Source organism: Hemitrygon akajei, chromosome 14 (assembly GCF_048418815.1).
Source record: "Hemitrygon akajei chromosome 14, sHemAka1.3, whole genome shotgun sequence".
NCBI lineage: Eukaryota > Metazoa > Chordata > Chondrichthyes > Myliobatiformes > Dasyatidae > Hemitrygon > Hemitrygon akajei.
In genome coordinates, this window is record NC_133137.1 from 84,553,932 (window position 1) to 84,576,630 (window position 22,699).

The 22,699-nt window shown below is 44.2% G+C and overlaps 1 protein-coding gene across 4 annotated transcripts in view; it reads right to left on the minus strand.

The window, feature by feature from the left end:
• celf2 (cugbp, Elav-like family member 2) overlaps nucleotides 1–22,699 on the minus strand; it is a 1,088,079-nt gene that overhangs the window by 712,807 nt on the left and 352,573 nt on the right. Inside the window, exon 1 of one of the 4 annotated variants that reach the window (XM_073066519.1) lies at nucleotides 18,118–18,132. The exons of the other annotated variants lie outside the window; for them this stretch is intronic. The gene's annotated coding sequence lies outside the window, so the exon portion shown is untranslated. Of the gene's footprint in view, nucleotides 1–18,117; nucleotides 18,133–22,699 lie in introns of those variants that run through there. 4 annotated transcript variants of the gene reach the window in all.

Below are 22,699 nucleotides of genomic sequence, written 5' to 3' on the forward strand. Positions count from 1 at the left end.
TGTTGACCGTAAAAAATTGGAGTGGCATGGTGTCAAGCCAACAACTTTTCCCTCGATGTGAACAAAACGAAAGGGCTGGTCGTTAACTTCAGAAGGTGGGGTTGTGCACATGCTGCTGTCTGCATAAACGGGGTTGAGGTGGAGAGCTCCAGCTTCACAGGAATTAACATCACTTTAGCCTGTCCTGGTCCAGCTATGTTGATATCACAGAAAAGAGAGCTGACCAACACCTCCAGGAGGGTAAAAAAAATTCAGCACGTCCCCGTCGACTCTTAACAATAATACACCATAGAAACCATTATATCTAGATGCATCACAGCTTGGTTTGGCAGCCACTCTGTACATGACCACAAGAAACTGCAGAGAACTGTTGACATAGCTCAGCACACAGCAGGGACTAGTCTCCAAATCTCTGGACTCCGTCTACACTTCTCGATGCCTCAGTAAAGCAGCCAACATAATCAAAGACCACACTAATCCTGGATGCTCTGTGTTCTCCCTTATCCCATCAGGCAGAAGATATAACAGCCTGGAAGCATATACCACCAGACAAAAGGACAGTTTCTATCCCATTGTAATCAGACTCTTGAAGAATAAAATGGACTTTTGGCCTCACAATCTATCTCATAATTTCTGGTTTCCCTGCACTGGACTTACTCTGTAGCTGCTACACTTTATTCTGCATTGTTACTGTTTTGCATCGTTCTACCTCAAAGCACTGTGTAATGATCTCATCTGTACAAACAATATGCAAGACAAGCTTTTTGCTGTATCTTGGTACAAGTGGCAGTAATAAATCAGTATCAATACCAATACTTGTCCCAGTCATGCAGACTTAGTTATATAACTAGTTATTAGCTCTCAAACATCAGACAAGAGTGGGTAACTTCACTCATCCAACACTGAACTGATTCCACCTCCTATGGACTCACTTTAAAGGACTCTTCAACTCATGTTCTCTCTCTCTGTATATGGCTGACATAAGAAGTTCCAACCAATGGCTGGAAATGGCAGAGCTGGGGGAACAGGACAGAGGGGCTGCTCATGGCTGCACAAGAACAGGCGCTGAGCTCAAGAGAATAGAAGCAGGGCTCTTTCACACCAGACAAGACCCAAGACGCAGACTGTGCAAGGAATCCAGTGAAAGCATCCAGCACATAGTAACAAGGTAAAAATGCAGGCAGGGACAGCATACACTAAGTGGCACAACCAAGTGCACAGAAAAAAGGTGTACAGGAACATCTGCTTTGAGAATGGATTGGACGCTGCCAAGTCCAAATGGGAAACACCTGAGAAGGTAGTGGAGAGCGACAGAGCTAAGATCCCGTGGGATTCCATATGCAGACCGATGAGCAGGTACCGGCCAACCAACTAGACATAGTAAAATTGGACCAGGAACAGAAGAAAGCAATAGTAATAGAAGTCGCAATCCCGAAGGACAGTAACATCAGGAAGAAAAAATATGAGAAGCTGGAGAAATAGCAGGGCTTGAAAGAGCAGATCAAAAGGATGTGGAAAGTTAAAGCCAGAGTAATCCTGGTTGTGATAGGAGCAGACTGAGCTGTGGCACCCAGACTGGGAGAATGGCTTCAATAGATCCCGAGGACAACATCTGAGATCTCAGTCAAGAAGAGGGTGCTACTAGGAACAGCAAGGATACTGTGCTGAACCCTCAAGCTCCCATGCTTCTGGTAGAGGACCCAAGATTGAAGGGAAAAATACACATACAGTCGGCCCTCCCTATCCGCAGGTTCCGCATCTGCGGATTCAACCAACCTCGAATCAAAAATATTCAAAAAAAATTCCAGAAAGTTCCAAAAAGCAAAACTTGAATTTGCCGCGTGCCGAGCACTATGCTGAATCCACGCGAATGAAGTGGTGTGTAGGCATACCCTGCTGTAGCCTCCCGCCATTTCACAGATCCTCAGTCTCTCTCCAGCACTCGTTTCAGTGTTGTTCGCCTCACCTCTCGCTCGTTCGCTCCTTGTGTTGTGAGCGAGAGGAAAGAGTTTAAGGCTAGTAAGGGATGGCCGGCTAGCTATGTAAAGCGCTCCAGCCTCAAGAGCTTAAAGATCAAGGGAGAATCGGCATCGGCTGATGCCGAGGCAGCATCAGTTCCCAGAACAGCTACAATGGTTGCATCTGTACTGAACATGTACAGACTTTTTTTCTTGTCGCTATTCCCTAAACAATACAGTATGACAACTATTTACATAGCATTTACATTGTATTAGGTATTATAAGTAATCTAGAGATGATTTAAAGTATACCGGATGTGCGTAGGTTATATGCAAATACTACGCCATTTTATATAAGACCCTTGAGCATCCACGGATTTTGGTATCTGCGAGGGGGGTCCTGGAACCAATCCCCCACGGATACTGAGGGACAACTGTACACACCACCCATAAAGGGTGAGGGAAAAAAAAACATAGAAATTGATTTATCTAGCTCTCCATTTATTTATTCTATTGTATTTTTACAATTTGTTGTTATGTGCAGTTTTTCGTTGATTCTGTTGTGTTTGTTTATTTATTTAATGATACACCATGGAGTAAGTCCTTCTGATCCTTTGATCCACATTGCCCCAGCAACCCTACAACCCCAATTAACCCTAACTTAAGCATGGGACAACGTACAATGCCCAATTAACCAACCCAGTACGTCTTTGGACTGTGGAAGGAAACCGGAGCATGCAAGGAAAACCCACGCATTCTACAGTGAGGACAAACAAAGGCTCCTTAACAAAATGGATCAGAACCGAACTCCGAACTCTGCGTCGCCCCGATTTGCATTAGAACTATGCTAACTGCTATGCTACTGTGGCTACTGTGTTCATTTATACTAACGATGAATGCACACAAGAAAATAAATCTCGGGGTAGTACTTGTGACATGTATGTACTTTGACAATACATTTACTTTGAACTTTGATCATTTTGACCTTGTCCATGATCAGCTCAGCGTAGTTCCAAAATAAAATTTTATTCCACTTACCGGAGGCCCTGTGATACTGTACAAACATTTCAAGCAGGATTGTAAAGGCATTAAATTAGCTATGGCAAACCATAACAAGCAAGATAACAGAGAGCTCCCCTTGTGCCCAGAATATATCAAGCAGAACACTTCAAACTTATCTTGGAACAGGTTTGGAAAATAGCACCAGGCATCTGGAGTGGAGGTTGTCATTATCCTTAGGCAAAATAAACACTACAGACTTTCCAAACACTTCCAGTAGTGATGGGTTTTATCTTTATTTAATTATACCTTTATCTGCATCAACTCTCTCAGGCCCATTATCTGCCAACCAGCAATAGACTTCATATCGCATTTAAAATGCCTTCTAAATTGACTCAGGTCTGAACAACTGAATTGGGGTGGCACGGGAGCATGACGGTTAGAGCAATCGATTTACAGAGCCAGCGATCATCGATCGGAGTTCGATTCCCTCCGCTCCCTATAGGGAGTTTGTATGCTCTCCCCATGGGCGCATGTGTGTCCACCAGATGTTCTGGTTTCTGCACGCATTACAAAGGTTAGGGTTAGTAAGTAGTGGGTATGCTATGTTGGGTCAGACGTGTGGCAACACTTGCGGGTTGCCACAATCACCACTGACTTGACTTGATGAAAAACAACACATTTCACCATATATTTCAATGCTTCAATATACATGTGACAAATAAACCAATTTCATTTTCTTGGCACTGGACATTTTAGCACATACAATTGAAGTAGAAATTCCATTCCCTGCCATCAAACACCATTCCCTCCAGCCCCAGCTCCAACCATTGATTCTCTACTCTCAGGAAAGAGAAAAATATTTGCATTTCACACTTAATAAATCAGATCACACACTTTTTTTTTGCAATTCACTGACTCTGACTCCTTGCATCGGAGACCAACTTCTTATATGATTCAGATTAAATAAAAAAACAAAGACCTATAGTGCTGAAAATAAAAAAAAATTAATAGAACAGTATAAAGTGCTGGAAATGCTCAGCAGGTCAGGCAGCATTTGCGGAGAGAGAAACAAAGTCAGAATTTCAACTTGAGCATGAAAAGCCTCTTGCTTGAAATTTAATTGTTTCCCTTTCCAAAGATCTGGCCAGACCTATTGAATACTTCCAGGATTTTCTGATTAAATGGATTGGGCTGTGGTTAGGTGAGGCCAGTTTGGTACTTTATGATTTAATGCTGAGTTCTCAGCACTATGCAGACACAGTGAGGACATTTCACTCGGGTGAAGAGTCAGACTTTGATGACCTGTTGTGCTGGGTCAAATGATTTGTGTTATCCTCTCAAGACAATCTTCTGAGACAAAGGGTCCTTGATTATTTTGAAGATGGTGATGGAAGGATGGGTGAAAAGTCATTGATGAGAGCTCCAGGGTTCAAATCCCAGATGAGCTCCCATTATGTTACAACCTTGGCTCTCAAGAAGTAACACAAAGGAGTCAGGCCACAACAGGAATTACAAACAAAAGATATTTATTAAAGTTAAAGTCAAGGGAAAAAGGGTGACTTGTGGTGTGGTAGTGCTAGATGCAGAATGGGAGAGAGAGTGGGATGGGGGCAGCTTTGTTTTTAAGCAGTACCCAGCAAGTGTTGCCAATTGAAGGGTAATTGCAGGTGTCCAAGGGAACTGCAAAACAGATTAAAGAGGAAACATAGGCCAGGGAATGTACAGTGGTTAACATGGAACATAGAGAAAATACAGTCCAGGAACAGTCTCTTCAACCCGACATATTTGTGCTGAACATAATGCCAAATTAAACTAAGTCTATTCTGCCTGCATGTAATCCTTATCCCTCCATTCATTGCATATCCATGTGCCTATCTAAAAGCCTCTTGGACACCACTATTGGACCTGCTTTCACTAGCTCGCATGGAAGTCCATTACAGGCACCTACAACTTCGTGCAAATGAAAAACTGTCCTGCACATCCCTGTTAAACTTTCTGCCTTTCACCTTAAAGATGTGGCCCCTAGTATTCAATATTTCTACTGAGGAGAAAGACTCTCAATTCTTTACCCTATCTAAACCTTATATAATTTTCTGAATTTTATCAGGATTAGAAGTGAATGTAAAACTATGGTTAGAATCAAATTTTATTGAATCATGGAGGTGGCTTGAGGGATCGAGAGGCCTTCTCCTGCTCTGAATTTATTTTATGTATTTTAAGGGTTTTTTTTGCTTTTCCCCCTCTCCCTGGAGAATGGGATGTCACCTCAGTTTGAGGGATATGCTCCCATGATCCAGCAGAACTCTTAAGAAGTGTCCACTTAAATCAGCCCACCTTCCCTCAGTGAGGGTATTTGATTCCAGTGGGGGAGGGTTATCAGTCAGAAGCCTTGCTACATACTGGCACTGATGGCTTAGTTGGAAAAGGTGAGGGGGTGCCGAAGAGAGAATTTTTTTAGGGAGTGAGGTAGAAAGCTGAAAAGCAGGACCTCCAGGGTAGTGATCTCTGGAATGCTGTCTATGTCAAGTGCCAGTGAGAGCAAGAAAAGCATGATTTGGCAGATGAATGCGTGGTTGAGGAACTGGTACAATGGGCAGGGCTTCAAATTTCTGGATCATTGGGATATTATCTGCAGAAAGTGTTACCTGTACAAAAGGGACGAGTTCCACCTAAACCCAAGGAGGGGCCAATATCTTTGCGGCCAGGTTTGCTAGAGCTGTTCAGGAGGGTTTAAACTAATTTTTCAGGGGGATGGGAACTGGAGTGATAGGGTTGAGGGTGGAGTAGTTGGCTTACAAACAGAGGGCTGTGTGTGGTGAGACCACTAGCAGGAGAGGCTGATGTTAGGGCAAAATTGCAGTCAATGGGATGAGTTCCAATGTAAAAGGGGGACAAAATTGAAAAGGGTGAAGAATAGAGGACTGAAGGTGTTATATTTGAAAGCACACAGTATACAGAATAAGGTAGGTGAACTTGCAGCACAGTTACAGATTGGCATGCATGACATTGTGGATATCACTGAATCATGGCTGAAAGAAGACTATAGCTGGGAGCTTAAGACCATAAAACCATAAGGCACAGGAACAGAGCTAGGCCATTTGGCCCATTCAGTCTGCTCTGCCGTTCAATCATGGCTGGTCCTTTTCTTCCCCTCCTCAGCCCCTCTCCCAGGCCTTCTCCCTGTAACCTTTGATACCATGTTCAATCGAGAACCTATCAATCTGTGCCTTAAATATACCCAACGACCTGGCCTCCACAGCTGCCTGTAGTAACAAATTCCACAAATTCACCATCCACTGGCTAAGGAAATTTCTCTACGTCTTTGTTTTAAATGGATGCCCCTCTATCTTGAGGCTGTACCGACTTGTCCTAGATTCCCCCACCATGTGAAACATCCTGTCCCACATTTACTCTGTCTAGGCCTTTCAACGTTCGAAAGATTTCAATGAAATCCCCCCTCATCCTTCGAAATTCCAGTTAGTACAGGCATGGAACTATCAAAAGTTCCTCATATGATAACCCTTTCATTCCTGGAATCATCCTTGTGAACCTTGTATGAACCCTCTCCAATGCCAGCACATCTTTTCTTAGATGAGGAGCTCAGAACTGTTCACAATACTCAAGGTGAGGAATCACCAGTAACTTATAAAGCTGCAACATCACATCCCTGCTCTTGCATTCTAGACCTCTTGAACTGAATGCTAACATGGCATTTGCCTTCCTCACCACCGACTCAACCTGCAAGTTAACCTTTAGGCTGTTCTGCACAAGGACTCCCAAGTTCCTTTGCATCTCAGATTCTTGGATTTTCTCCTTGTTTAGAAAATAGTCTGCACATTTATTTCTACTACCAAGGTGCATGAGCATGCATTTTCCAACATTGTATTTCATTTACCACTTTCTTGCTCATTCTCCTAATCTCTCTAAGTCCTTCTGCAGTTTTCCTGTTTCCTCAATACCACTTGCCTCTCCACCAATCTTTGCATCATCTACAAACTTGGCAACAAAGCCATCTATTCCATCATCTAAATCATTGATATACAGCATTAAAAGAAGCGATCCCAACATCAACCCCTGCAGAACACCGCAAGTCACTGGCAACCAACCAGAAAAGGATCCTTTTATTCCAACTTGCTGCCTCCTACCAATCAGCCAATGCTCTAACCGTGCCAGTAACTTTCCTGTAATACCATGGGCTCTTAACTTGGTAATCATCCTCATGTGTGGCACCTTATCAAAGACCTTCTAAAAGTTCAAATATACAACATCCACTGCATCCCCTTTATCTATACTACTTGTAATCTCCTCAAAATATTCCAACAGGTTTGTCAGGCAATATTTTCCCTTAATGAAACCATGCTGATTTTGTCCTATCTAGTACAATGTTCATGAGTATTCCATAATCTCATTCTGAACAACTGACTCCAACAACTTCCCAACCACTGTGGTCAGGCTAATTGATATATAATTTCCTTTCTGCTGTGTTTTTCCTTTATTGAAGAGTGGAACAACATTTGCAAATTTCCAGTCCTCTGGCCTCATTCAGAGTCCAATGATTTTTGAATGATCTTTACACATGCCCCCACAATCTCTAACACTACCTCTTTCAGAACCCTAGGGTGCAGTTCATCTGGTCCAGGTGGCATACATCCAAGGCTACACATTGCATCGAAGGAACAGGCAGGTAGGCCAAGAGGGTGGTGTGGCTCTGTTGGTAAAAAATTAAATTAAATCATTAGAAAGAGGTGACATAGGATTGGAAAAGTTGTAGAATGGGTGAGGGTAGAGCTAAGAAATTGCAAGGGTAAAAAGAGCCTTCCGGGAATTATATACAGACCCCCAAACGGTAGTAAAGATGTGATCTACAAATTACAACGTGAGATAGAAAATGCATGTCAAAAGGGCAAGGTTACAATCGTCATGGGTGATTTCAATATCCAGGCAGATTGAGATAATCAGGTTGGTGTGGATCCCAAGAAGGGTATCTGTAGAATGCTTACGAGATGGCTTTTTAGAGCAGCTCATTCTTGAGCCCACTAGGGGATTAGCTATTCTGGATTGGGTGTTGTGCCATGAACCTAAATTGATTACTGAGTTTAAGGTAAAGGAAATGATAGAATTCACCCTGCAATTTGAGAAGGAGAAGTTAAAGCCAGCTGTATCAGTATTACAGTGGAGTAAACGGAATTACAGAGGTGTAAGAGGGTTGCTGGCAAAATAGATTGCAAAAGGACACTGGCAGTGATGACGGCAGAGCAGCAATGGCTGGAATTTCTGGCAGCACTTCAGAAGGCCCAGGATAGATACATCCCAAAGAAGAAGTATTCTAAAGGCAGGATAATGCAACTGTGGCTGACAAGTCAAAGCCAACATAAAAGCCAAAAAGAGGACTAAAATAGAGCAAAATTTAGTGGGAAGTTAGAGGGTTTGGAAACCAACAGAAGGCAATTAAAAAGTCATAAAGAAGCAAAAGGTGAAATACAAAGGTACGCTTGCCAATAATGTTACAGAGGACACAATAAGTTTCTTCAGATATATAAAGTGTAAAAGAAAGGCAAGAGTAGATATCAGACCACTGAAAAATGGTGTTGGAGAGTTTTGTGGTGGGGGACAAGGATATGGCAAATTACCTGAATAAGTACTTGCATCAGTCTTCACTGTGGAAGACACTAACAGTATGCTGGAGGTTTGAGAGCGTCAAGGAGCAGAAGTGTGTAACGATACTTGAGAGAATGTACTTAGGAAGCTGAAAGGTCTGAAAGTAGATAAGTCACTTGGAACCAGATAATCTACATCCCAGGATTCTGAAAGAGATTGTGGGGGTATTAGAAATGATCTTTTAAGATTCAATGGATTCTGGCATGACTCTGGAGGACTGGAAAATCACAAATGTCACTCTAATCTTCAAGAAGAGAGAGAAGCAGAAGAAAGGAAATTATTGGACAGTTAGTATGGCCTTAGTGGTTGCGACAATGTTGGAGTCGATTGTTAAGGACATGGCTTTGGGGTACTTAGAGGCATATGATAAAATAGGCCATAGTCAGCTTAGTTTCCTCAAGAGAAAATCTTATGTGACAAATCTTATTAAATTCTTTGAAGAAATAGCAAGCAGGATAGACAAAGGAGAATCAGTGGATGTCATGTACTTGGATTTTCAGAAGGTCTTTTACAAGACGCCACTCATGAAGCTGTTTAACAAGTTGAGAGCCTATGGTATCCCAGGAAAGATACAAGCATGGATAGAAAAGCAAACATGAGGAAATCTGCAGATGCTGGAAATTCAAGCAACACACACAAAATGCTGGTGGAATGCAGCAGGCCAGGCAGCATCTATAGGGAGAAGCACTGTCGACGTTTCGGGCCGAGACCCTTCATCAGTCCTGACGAAGCATGGGTAGAACATTGGCTGATTGGCAGGAGGCAAAGATTGGGAATAAAGGCATATGGTGGTTGGCTGATGGTGACTAGTGACATTCCACAGGGGTCTGTGTTAGGACCGCTTCTTTTAATGTTATATGTCAATGATCTTGATGACGGAATTGATGGCTTTTTGGCCAAGTTTGCGGAATTTGCGAAGATAGGTGGAGGGGTAGGTAGTTTTGAGGAAGCAAAGAGGCTACGGAGGAACTTTAACAGATTAGGAGAATGGGTAAAGAAGTGGCAGATGGAATACACTGTCAGGAAGTCTACGGTCAAGCACTTTGGCAGAAGAAATGAAAGGGTTGACTATTTTCTAAATGGAAAGAAAATACAAAAATCTGAGACGCAAAGGGACTTGGGAGCATTTGTGCAGGATTCCCTGAAGGCAGATTTGCAGGTTCTGCGGAAGGTAAATGTGATGTTAGCATTTCAAGCAGACTGGAATATGAAAGCACAGGTGAGGCCTCACTGGTGGGACTTTAAAAAGCCCTGGTGAGGCTTCACTTGAATATTGTGAGCAGTTTTGGGCCCCTTACCTTGGAAAGGATGTGCTGAAAATGGACAGGGTTCAAAGGAGGTTCACGAAAATTATTTCAGGATTGGGCAGCTTGTCATCTGAAGAGTGTTTGATGGCTCTGGGCCTGTATTCACTGGAATTCATAAGAATGAGGGGTAACCTAAGTGAAACCTATCGAATGGTGAAAGGCCTTGACACAGTGGATGTGAAAAGGATATCAGTGATTCATAGTGTCATAAACCTCCTTGGGAAGTCTGGTGTATTTCTCATCGCTGGGTCTTCAGCAATGGGGCTAGTACAGTATATACATACTTTATACCAGCAGGAATAACTGGAAAGTCTTCACTGGACAATATTGTCCCCACAAAGCCACACTATTCCAGGTAAACTCATCTATGACCTGAGTTGACATATGCCAATCCAAGATTCAAATCAAGACCGCCTCGGTGAATGCAACTTTAGCAGCGTTGTGTGACCTTGATCAAATTTTCCCTGTTCTGCATGCCAAACCCACTGAGAGTGGAAGGTGAAGCAAGAGGCAGACTTCGGCGAGGAAAGCCGAGACATCGATTGCTCTGAATATAAATAGCCAGGGAGTGGAATGCACGGATGCTTCGCAGTGAAACCCCAATTCACAGTGAGTGTGTGAAAATGTCAGATCTAACCAAGCCACACCTGATAAAAATAGAACTGCTGCTTCACATCTGAAAATAGGTTATGGAAGAAAAAATGCTTCTCCCTTGTGGTATTTCCTGCAGACATGTGCAATAGACTCCCCTCAATCGCAATCAAAGCTTTCCATCACCCTGTACATTAATAACATCACTGACCTTGTCCACTGGGCTACCCCATGATCATACATTATTTCTGCAGCTGTTGAATCCTCGGGTGGGAATTATTTTTGTACACACCTGAACCTCGGCTGCTGTGACAGACAATAGCCAATCTCCCCATCCATCTTATTTCTTAATGTCATCATTACAGTATCTGGCTGTGCACAGGCACTGTTCCAATTTAGATTCATTAGATCTGCTATCTAAAACCAGTAATCCCAGAACAATACTTGACCTGATCTAAGAAATGAGCTTGAGTTGTTCCGAATTTTCCCTCTCTCTGTTCTTCAGTTATGCTGCTGTGAGACTTCAAGTAAAGTCAGAGAGTTTGATAACGTTAAAAGGCACCTTTTGGATTATCCAAAATGTGATTTTGCATGCTGTGAGATGTTTCCGGAAAATTGTCCAAATTATTTGTTAATTTTTTTTGGAGATGTAGCACGGCAGCAGGCCCTTCTAGCCGAACGAACCTGCACCACCCAATTATACCCCTTGTGATGAATTAATCTGCTGATCCGTACACCTTTGAAAGATGGGAGAAGACTGGAGAACCAGAGGAAACCCACATGGTCACAGGGAGAAGGTACAAAGTCCTACAGACAGCAGTGGGAATTGAACCCAGTCGCTGGTGCTGTAACAGGGTTATACGAACTGCTATTGTGTTGCCGTGGCCGGGATTTTAAATGAAGCAAAATTATGTGCACTTTCCAAGGTCAACACATGAGTTAGGGACAAGGGTAGGTAATTCACCCCTTGAACTGACTCAGATTGTGGCTGGCTTGATAGCCTACAAAAAGTGGAGGATGCAGCCCAGTCCATCACAGGAAAAGCCCTCTCCACAACTGAGCACATCTACAAAGACTGCTGCCACAAGAAAGCAGCGTCCATCATCGAGGACCCCCACCATTCAGGCCTTACTCTCTTCTCCTGCTGGCATCAGACGGGAGGTACAGAAGCCACACCATCATATTCAAGGCATTCACAAGAAAAACATAAATTAAATATAAATTATACAAAATTATTGATTACATGGATGACCATATTTGTCGAACTGTCCTCCAATTTGAGGTTCTGCCACAAGGAACACAAACAGACAAGATCTTAATTATATATTTCAATCAATTATCCTCACTCCTTGTAACTCCAGTAGATCCAAGTTCTGGCAGTCCAGCTACCCAGGTTTCAGTCAGACGAACCTCCTTTGAACTGCTCCAAACACAATTACATTCCTCTCTTGGATAAGGAGACCAGTGCAGTATTCGGGAGATTCATAAAAGGCTAGAAAGCAATTGGGAAAGCTAATGAAATGTTCATGCCTATTGCTAGGAAAATAATGCTCAAAATTAAGGAGACACAAGAGACTGGAGATGCCCGAATCTGGAGCAACTTACAGCCCGCTGAGGGACTTCAATGGGCCAGGCAGACTCTTGACGTTTCAGGTTAAGGCCTTTATCTGGACTGAAAGAAAGAAGTAAGTTAACTAGTACAGAAAGGTGAGGGGAAAGGGTGAAGCAAAGGGTGTCCAGTGATTGATGGATCAAGGTCAGGAGGAGGATAATGGAACAGAGAATAGGAAAATGGAAATTGTGATAGAGGCTGTGAGGTGATAGATCAAGGCACAAAGGTGATGGAAGCTGATTTCAGAAGGAAGGTGGAGCACGGAATCAAATAAGGGAAGCGGGGAAGGTGGATGGGAACAATAGGTGGGACAGGGCCAGCAGAAGGAGTATGTGAGCGAGGGGCAGCTGGAGAGTGGGTGGATGAGGGCAAAGAGGTCAAGTGATGTGGGGCTGGGATGGGCATAGGTAGACCAGGAGCAGGGAGAAAGGGGACAGAGGGGGTCAGTTTCCCAGCAAAAGTGAATTCGATGTTCATGTCTTTGGGTTGTAGGCTTTCCTGGTGGAATATGAGATGCTGGTACTCTAATTTGTTAAAATAAGGAGATTATGCTTCAGTAATATAAGGCATTGGTGTAATGACGTTTGTATTTTTCAGTTCATTTTTCATAGCAAAAACAATAAATTTCTGTTAATTTTCCTAATTATTTCTTTACCTGCATACCCTTTCCCCTCACCTCTCTATACTAGTTAGAAAACTAGTTAGAAAAATAGAGGGCTATAGGTAATTTCTAATGTAAGGACAAGCTTTGTGGGCCGAGGGGCCTGTATTATGCTGTAGGTTTTCTATGTTTCTAGCCTTTTGGGAGTCTTCAGCTCAGATGTAATATCCTGTAATCAGCTCCAATGAACAGGCCACATTTCCCATATACTTGAAACCAGGCTCCCAAAGTACACCTTCTAATCAGAACTCAGCCTTGAAAAATGATGCCGAGGAACAGAGACGACTGCAATGTTCTATATTCTATGTTCTTAAAATCTCCCTGAAAATGTACAAGCTTAACACAGAGCTTTTGACACAGAGCTGCTTTGACTGGAGATGGACCATTTGGGATAGCATGTTGGAGCATCACACAAATGACTCAATGGGTCAGGCAGCATCTCTGGAGAGAAGCAGAGAAGATCCTCCAGTTTACAAGCCACAGGAATATCCAGCAGATTAAGATGGTTACTCAACAGCACTGCTCACCCAGAACTTGTTATCTAGGTCAGAATTCACCCTTTACCTTTGTGACACACAGGAAGAAAAAACTCTATTTATCTTTGTCCTTACTGTGTTGACTAAAATCTGCTGACAACTCATAAGACCTTCACAGTTCTTTAGTTTGGACAATAGGACCTTTACACATTTAGTTTGATATTTTATTTCTTCCCACTCTATTGAAGAAGTTCAAGGATGCGGTTCAGCAATAACTTGATAGACAAATGGAAATTGTATTTCTATGGAGCATTTACAACACAAATGCTTTACAGCTTTGGAAATGATGTATCAATGCAGCTGCCAATCCCCACTTTGGAAAGTGCCAAAACAAACAACAGCTTTGATCAACTGCTTTTAATGAGGTGGATTAACATTGGCCACCATCTCACATACAGTTCTTCTGCTCTGATTTAAATCTGTGTCCTGGTATCTCTCACATCCTGCTGAAAGGCAAAGTGGTTTGACAACACATCTGACAGGTGACTGGTCTGACAGTGCAGCACCTCCCCTGAACTGCACTCGTTCCAGCCTTATTTCTTGTGTTCATCTGGAGAGCGGATTGCCTACCCACAACCTTCTGTTTCAGAGAGGGGTGTCCTTCATACTGAGACAAAGCTCCAGATGTCCACCATCTTCAGTCGCTCTTGTACACGCTGTACCGTGCCTAGCCAATACTGATGACCCCACCTTGCTCTGATTAATTATCTCTCATTGCAACTTATTCAAATTCAAATTGGGCAGTGCGGTAGTGTCGCGGTTAGCATAACGCCTTAAAGCGCCAGCAATCCTTGTTCATTTCCTGCTGTTGTCTGTAGGTATGTTCTCCCCATGAACACGTGGGCTTCCTCTTGGTGCCCTGGTTTCCTTCCACATTCCAAAGACGTATGGGTTAGTAAGTTATGGAAGTGATATGGTAGTGCCGGAAGCATGGTGACACCTATGGACTGCCCCCACACTTCATTGGACTGTGTTGGTTCTTGAGGCAAACAACACATTTCATTTAACACACCCTAAATGCTGGAGGAATTCTGCAGGCCAGGCAGCATCTATGGAAAGAAGAACAGATGACATTTCGGGCCGAGACCCTTCAGCAGGACTGGAGAAATAAATTTGAGCAGATTCAAAAGGTGGGGAAGGGGAGAGAGAAACATGAGATGACAGCTGAAACCGGGAGGGGGAGGGATGAAGTAAAGAGCTGGGAAGTTGATTGGTGAAAGAGATATAGGGCCGGAGAAAAGGGAGCTCAATAGGAGAGAATAGAAGGCCATGGAAGAAAGAAAATGGGGGAGGAGTTGTCATGGTTACGGTTGGCTGTTCCGCTTTAACACTCCTTTCTCCATGATTATGCTCTAATTTCAGTCATTAGAGTTCCAATTGCTGCTAGTTTACTTAATTATGCTACACCTGGTTTTCATCAGAGACTGTGACATAAGTACGATGGCGTCACTATCACAGGTTGCCAGTTTGTTGGTCTATTCTTGTGTGATACTTCATTCCCTTGCTCGATTAGAACTGTTAGTTCTAAGTTCAGCTCCAGTTTCAAGGCAGTCCCCGTAAATCCCGTCTCCTTGTCAAGATCCTTCCGGTTTGCTGTTCTACGTTCAGGTCTGCGTCAGCACCCCCAACTCAGTTGACGTGCCGGTGTCCAGCACTTGTGTTCTCCTCAGTCGCCCCGTGCAACAGGAGCACCAGAGAGAGGTGATGGGCAGGCAAAGAGACAAAGTGAGAGAGGGAAAAAGGGATGGGGAATGGTGAAGGGGGGGGGGGTGGCACATTATCAGAAGTTCAAGAAATCAATGTTCATGCCATCAGGTTGAAGGCTACCCAGACAGAACATAAAGGTGTTGTTCCGCCAAGCTGAGTGTGGCCCCATTGCGACGTGTTTTGATAAAGATGTGACAAATACAACTAATCTTTATTTCTATAAATGCAGTTGTCATTGACTTCTGGAAGAGGGAAGTTTCATCTTTAATTCACAACTGGTTTGTCCCGGCCAGAAATATGGGCTGTGTTGTCATAACTGACATCAGGGATGAGTAGGGGAGGGAGTGTGGAATAGTCAGGCTTAATACTGTGGTTTGCACTGTTTTGACTGTGCTGAACCCACCTGTACATCATCCCACCCATCTCCCAGTTCTTAGCCATCACTTCCAAAGCTTTTGTATGATGGCTTAGGTGGGGCAGTGGAAGACTACCATTACCTGTGGATCAGATGTGCTCAGGGCTAAGATTAGAATATCTTCTGCTTAAAATTAGACACAGGGAGGCCATACAACCCATTAAGAGCATGCTAGCTCCTAGGGGAGCAATCCCATTGGTCCCTTTCCACTTCACCTTACTTCCATGTTTGTTTGCAATTTATTCTTTATCCTCTTCGATTATTTTTTTTTTTGCCATGAACCTGCACTAAGCAGTTGTTTACAGGAGCTAGTTAACTCACCTCTTTGATAGATTAGATTAGCATGTATATCGAAACAAAGAGATATAACACAAGAGATTCCGCAGGTGCTGATCATAGAGACACACACAAAATGCTGCAGGAACTCAACACATCAGGCTGCATCAATGGAGAGGAATAAATAGTAGATGTTTTGGGCCAGGTTCCTTCATTAGGACTGGAAAGGAAAGGGCAAGAGGCCTGAAACTACAGTGAAATACATCTTTGGCATCAAATCAACTCAGCAAGGATTGTGCCCACAAGTGTTATCATGCTCCCAGCAGCAACATATTTAACTAGGTGGGTTGATAGGAGGTGTGGCCTGTTAGACTGGGAGGGCCTGTTCCGCGCTGTATGTCTAAATAAATAAAATAAATAAACCACTTATTAACCCTAATCCTAACCGTACGTCATTGGAATGTGGGAGGAAACCTGTGCCGTCATGGAAAGAACATACAAACTCCTTATAGATAGTGATGGGAATTGAACTCTGTTAGGCTCTGTAAAGCAATTGTGCTAACTGCTACACTACAAAGCCACCTCTTTGGTTACGTGGGAGGAACCAGGGATCTGAAGGAATCCAACACAGTCACAAGGAATATGTACAAATTCTATACGGACAGCATCCAAGATGAGGTTGTGAAGCAGCCACAATAACTACCGTACCACACATTGCCCTTGTCATAATTTTATCAACGCTTTCATGTCCTTTCGCTGTATATATATTTTGCTGTGATTTATAAAGCAAAAAATGCATCAGTTCATGACAATGGCATAAAGGCAGGACTGGTTAGAAATCCATTAGAGAAAAAAACAGTTTACTCTCCCACTGTAGCTACATTCCAACTGTCTGAATCACTTCTCTACTCATATTTTTGTGCTTGGGATTGTGAGATTCTTTACTCTCAATCCTTCTGGCATCTTTCTTCAATTATCAGTGTCTAAAAGCTTGACAAACTGAAACTGTTGAACTGATAGGCATCGACGCTTCCCCAAATCATTGCCCAGATGAAACTTTCATGTTGGGAATGATCTCAATGGATTGGCCCAACCCAGACACTCAAGTCGTCAAGTCAAGTTTACTGTCATTTCGACAGTAAAAACAAAATACTGCACTCCCGAGTTAGGTCTGTGCACTTCCATTGTTGGTGACAATACTGCTAAAACCTGTATATCAGAAGAAAGAAGAAACCCTAATGAATTTGCTCCGTTCAGTCCAGGTTAGGACGTCCTTCCTGCGTCAGACTTAACTTGACTCAAGGGGGTAACTACAGGATGCTCAGCTGTAACATGTGGTCCAGCATTGTGATGATAATGAATAGGGACAGGGGAGGTATGTGTCAGTCTTGTTCCAGACGGGGAGTCAGGAGAACGCTGGACCAACACCACTTCAGTGAGTTTCTAAAATTTGCTCCAGCACCAAGACTGAGGAAAATAAAAGGACTGACATCATAGACAGAACAATATTCCTGATGGGTGGTCAACAATATAAAAACAAATGATGAAATAATTGCAGAGAAAGAAAGATATGGGTTAACACAAGCTCCATTTGTCAAACTTAAATCAACAGTTCAGAAGAAATTTGATATATTTGAAGATTTACAAACCATAAATTGTTCAATGTTACATTCTGCACAGATTCTGCTCCTTTACACTACATTCACTGCCCTCACAGTCCTCAGCTCAGTCGTCCCTCCACTCAACCTTCCTCACACTCCGTCTGGTCCCTCCACCTTGTGTCATACTCAGTCCTCCCCAACCCTGTGTCACGCTCTTTCATTTCCCCACTAGGTATCACACTCAGTCCTCCCCTCATCCTGCGTCACACTTATCCTTCCCCCCACTCTGCTAGACACTCAATCCTTTCCTGACATTGCATCACACTCATTCATCTCCCCACCCTGTGTCACTCTCAGTCCTTCCCCCCATTCTGTGTCACACTCATTCCCCTCGTGTCAAACATTCTATTCACCATCCTGTGTCACATTCTTTCCTTTCCCCATCCTGTGTCACAATCTATCTTCCCCCCTTCTGTCTCACAATCAGTCCTTCCTGCACCTCCCCCTCACCGCTCTTTGTCACCCTCATTCCTCTCCCCACCTGTGTCACTTCTCCATTGCCTCTCACCAGCCTGTGCTGCAACCACTCCCTTCCATCTCTTTATTCTTCTATTCAGCTGGGTAAAAGACCAACCGAGCCGGCACCATGTACGGCAGCAGCCCTCCCTCTCTGAGGCAGCTTTTCCCAGCGGTGGGAGGCTCCTGTGGAACAGACCATCCCAGCGAATGGGAAACTGGAGACTGGTTTTAAACCGACCGTTAAGAGAAAGGCTTTAGCCTGTTTACTATTCACCTTTGGAGACAGAGGCTGCGGAGGGGAGTGAGGGTTATTGCACGCGGTCCTAGTTCTGCGGCAGTTTGCCTGTTTCCACACCTTTGTGCTCCACTGTCTCCCACTTCTCGCTGTCTTCCTCAATCCAGCCTCATCCGTGTGAAAGCAGCTGCTGCGAATAATTAATCACCACTCTGCAAAACTAAAAATAAAATTCCCTCATGTTGCAAGCGAAGCAGCCCAAACTTTGAACTAAAGAAAAATTAAACGAGGCGGCTGCGACGTTTGGTTGCAGTGAGTGTTTCTGCGGCCTTCCTCTGCTGCACAGGACTGCACTGCCGTGCTTCCTCCATCTACAGCTCAGCATCGCCCAGTGCTGACAGAAAACAGAGCATCGGGCACAGGGAGGAGGACAGAGCGCCAATGAGACTTCACAGGGAGAGAGAGGCCAAGGTTCACTCAGAACAACTGGCTTCAGTTGAGCTGTGTGTTTTCCTGTAAGCCGTATGCTACTTTGCTGGGCCTAGGAGACCGATAATGAAACAGCGACTTAATCACAGCTTTCTCTTCCTTTTAGCAGTGTAAAAAAATTGGCACACAGTGGCTGCCGTCTGTGTCATATACACTGCCGTTACTGGCCCAGTGTAGTCCAAAACCTTCAGCACCAGAAAAAGCAGGGGTAGCAGATGCACGAAACATTGTAGAATCTTTGGGAGATTTGGCACCAAATACTCCAACAGCATTCTACAAATGCACTGTTACAGTATCCTGTCTGGTTCATTATGGCCTCGAATTCTGATTCTGATGCACAGGAACAGTGAGAGAGTAGTGGACACAACGTGTTCCATCACTGGCTCATCCCTCCCCACCATTGACAGGAAGGTGACGTCTATCATCAGGCATTCCCACCATCCGGGCCTTGGCCTCTTCTCACTCCTATTCAGCAGGAGGTACAGAAGCCTGTAGTCTCACTCCAGCAGGTTCAGGAATAGTTACTTTCCTCCTGCTTTCATTTCCTTGAACTGACCTGTCCAAACCTAAACTACTTCTGCAATGGAACACTACAGACCACCTCCTGGAAAGCAAAACCTAACATCATGAATGACCATGATGCTTCACTCCCAGTTGAGCTGAAGGCCTTTCATGCACACTTTGAAAGGGAGAATAAAACTACATCCATTATGCGAATCTCTGCAGCATCCTGTGACCCTGTGATCTCAGCCTTGGAAGCCCGCGTCAGAACATCTTCCAAGAGGGTGAACCCTCGCAAAGCGTCAGGCCCTGATGGTGTACCTGGTAGGGCTCTGAAAACCTGTGCCAAGCAACTGATGGCAGAGTTCAAAGGCATCTTCAGTCTCTCACTGCTGCAGATGCAGCTTCCCACCTGCTTCAGATGGGTGACAATCCTGCCAGAGCCTAAGAAGAGCAGGGTGAGCTGCCTCAATGACTACTGCCCAGTGGCACTCAGATGTACTGTGAAGTGCTTTGAGGGGTTGGCCGTGGTTAGAATCAAGCCCTGCCTAAGCAAAGACCTGGACACACTGCAATTTGCCTCTCACCAAACGAGATCTATAGTGGATGCAATCTCACTGGGTCTCCACTCGGCCTTAGATCACCTGGACAGTAGTAATACTTACATCAGGCTGCTGTTTATTGACTACAGCTCAGCGTTCAATACAATCATCCCCTCAGTTCTAATCAAAAGTTCCAAAACTGGGCCTCTGTACCTCCTTCTGCAACTTTCTCACTGGGAGACCACAATCTGGATCAGAAGTAACATCTGCTCCCCGCTGACAATCAACACTGGCACACCTCAATGGTGTGTTGCTTAGCCCACTGCTCTACTCTCTCTACACCCACAACTGTGTGGCTAGACACAGCTCAAACACTTTTTATAAGTTTACCGACGACACAGCTATTGTGGCCAGAATTTCAGATGGTGACGAGGAGGCGTATAGGAGTGAGATACATCAGCTGGTTGTGTGGTGTCACCACAACAACCTTGCACTCAACGTCAGTGAGACCGAGGAATTGATTGTGGACTTCAGGAAGGGTAAGTCGAGGGAACATGCACCAGTCCTTATCAAGGGATCTGAAGTGGAGGCTGAGCAGTTTGAAATTCCTGGCTGTCAACATCTCTGAGCATCTATCCTTGCCCAAGCTACTGACGCAGTTACAAAGAAGGAACAGCAGCAGCTTTATTTCCTTAGCTATTTGAGTACAATTAGTATGTCACCAAAGACCCTCACAAATTTCTACAAGTGTACCAAGGAGAGCATTCTAACAGGTTGGATCACCAGCCAGTGGGGGGGCACTGTACAGGGTCATCTCTAAGGACCCCCGTCACCCAGGACATGCGTACCATGGGGAAGGAGGTACAGGAGCCCGAAGACACATGCTCACTGTTTCAGGAACAGCTTCTTTCTCTCTACTATCAGATTTGTGAATGGACAATGAACCCAAAAATACTACCTCAGTATCTTTTATTGTACTCTCCCTGTAATTTTGCACTACTCATTTAATTTCATATTTATATATAATTCCAATTGTAATTTATAGATTTTATTGCTATATACTGCTGCCACAAAGCAACAAATTTTACAACATATGCTGATGATATTAAACCTGATTCTGACTCGCACTACCATAGACTTTTTTTTCGCACTGATGTCTTGCTTTTGCACAGTCATTTTCTTTGGGGTTTTGCATGATTTATGTATAATTTATGAGGTGTGTGTTGTTTGAATTGACATGCCTGTGGTGGCGTTGCAAGCAAGTCTTACATAGTACCTATAACTCACTGTATATGAGCATGACAGTGAACTTGACTTGATTTGATTTGGCCGTTAAGTGCCTGCTCCTCACTTGACTTGGAAGCAGATCTGTGGTCCTTCATTGTCACTGGGTCTAAATGCCGGAAGTCCCTCAGCAGCTCTGTGATAACACAGTGTGAAGAGAATCCAGCTCCCTTGACAGCCTCCGTCTTGAACAGAGGAACTGCAGTTGTTCAAAAAGATAGTTCTCCAACTCGCTCTCAAGGCCAGAAACGATGGGCCATATCTTACTAGTGGTACACAGATACCAAAATTAATAAAACCAAAGAGAGTTATGTTGAGTGCAAGAGATTCTACAGAGGCTGTAAACGTTGAGCAAAAAAACGTCAGGCAGCATCTGTGGAGGGGAATGAACAGTTGATGTTTCAGGCTGAAACCTTCATTAGGACTGGAAAGGAAGAGGGCAGATGTCAGAAAAAAGCAAGTGAGGGGAGGAGGAGCAGGGGATGAAGTAAGAAACTGGAAAGGGATAGGTGGATGAGATAAAGGGCTGAAGAAGAAGGAATTGGATAGGACAGTGGATCCATCTAGCTTCTTACTTCATCTCCCCACCCACCCACCTTCTCCTTCATCTGGTTTCACCTATCATACACCTTCCCCCACCTTCTTACTCTGGCTTCTGTCCCCTTCCTTTCAAGTCAAGTCAACTTTTATTCCAGTCCTGATGAAGTCTTTCGGCCTGAAACATTGAATTCCCCTTAGTGCTGTCAGCTCAAAATATAAACTTCCCCTCCACAGATGCTGCCTAACTTGCTGATTTCTTCCAGCATTTTCCTGCGTGGTGCTCAAGGGTCTTGTTAAGAATTTGCACATTGCCTGTGCAGATAATCTTTCTCATCTGTCCTTTCCTCAATAATTTGTTCAATTGGCGCGCCACAGAAAAAGGCAGAGGACAAATGATTCAGGCACCTATATTCAGAGGGTAATCGATCACAAACATGAGAAGGTTTGCAGATGTTGGGAATCCTGAGCAACGCACATAAAATGCTGGAGGAACTCAGCAGGTTGGGCAGCATCTGCAGAAAAGAACAGTCGACGTTTTGGGCCAAGATACTTCAGGACTGAGAAGGAAGGTGGAAGATGCCAAAGGTGGGGGGGAAAGAGGCTAGCTGGAAGGTGATAGGTGAGTCAGGTAGATGGGAAAGGTTAAGGGCAGGAGAAGAATGAATCTGATAGGAGATGAGAGTGGACCATAGGAGAAAGGGAAGGCAGAGGGGACCCAGGTGAAGTAATAGGCAGGTGTAAAGATGTAAAGGGCCAGAGTAGGGAATAGAGGCAGCAGCAGGGGAGGAGAAATTAAAGGAGAAATTAAAATTCAGGCCATCAGGTTGGAGGCTACCCAGGTGGAATTTAAGATGCTGTTCCTCTGGCCTGAGAGTGACCTCATCTTGGCACAAGAGGAGGCCATGGATCGACACATCGGAACAGCCTTGGCAATTGGAATTAAAATGTTTGGCCACCGGGACGTCGCACTTGAGGTGGATGGAGCGGAGGTGCTCGATGAAGTGGTCCCTCAATTTACGACGGGTCTCACCAATGTAGAGGAGGCTGCATCGGGAGCACTGGACACAATAGGAGACCCCAGCAGAATCACAGGTGAAATGCTGCCTCATCTGGAAGGCCCATTTGGGGCCCTGAATGGAGGTGAGGGAGGAGGTAAACGGGCAGCTGTAGCACTTAGGCTGCTTGCAGGGACAAGTGCTGGAGGGAGTTTAGAGAGGAGGGACAAATGGACAAGGGAATCGCAGAGGGAATGATCCCTGTGGAAA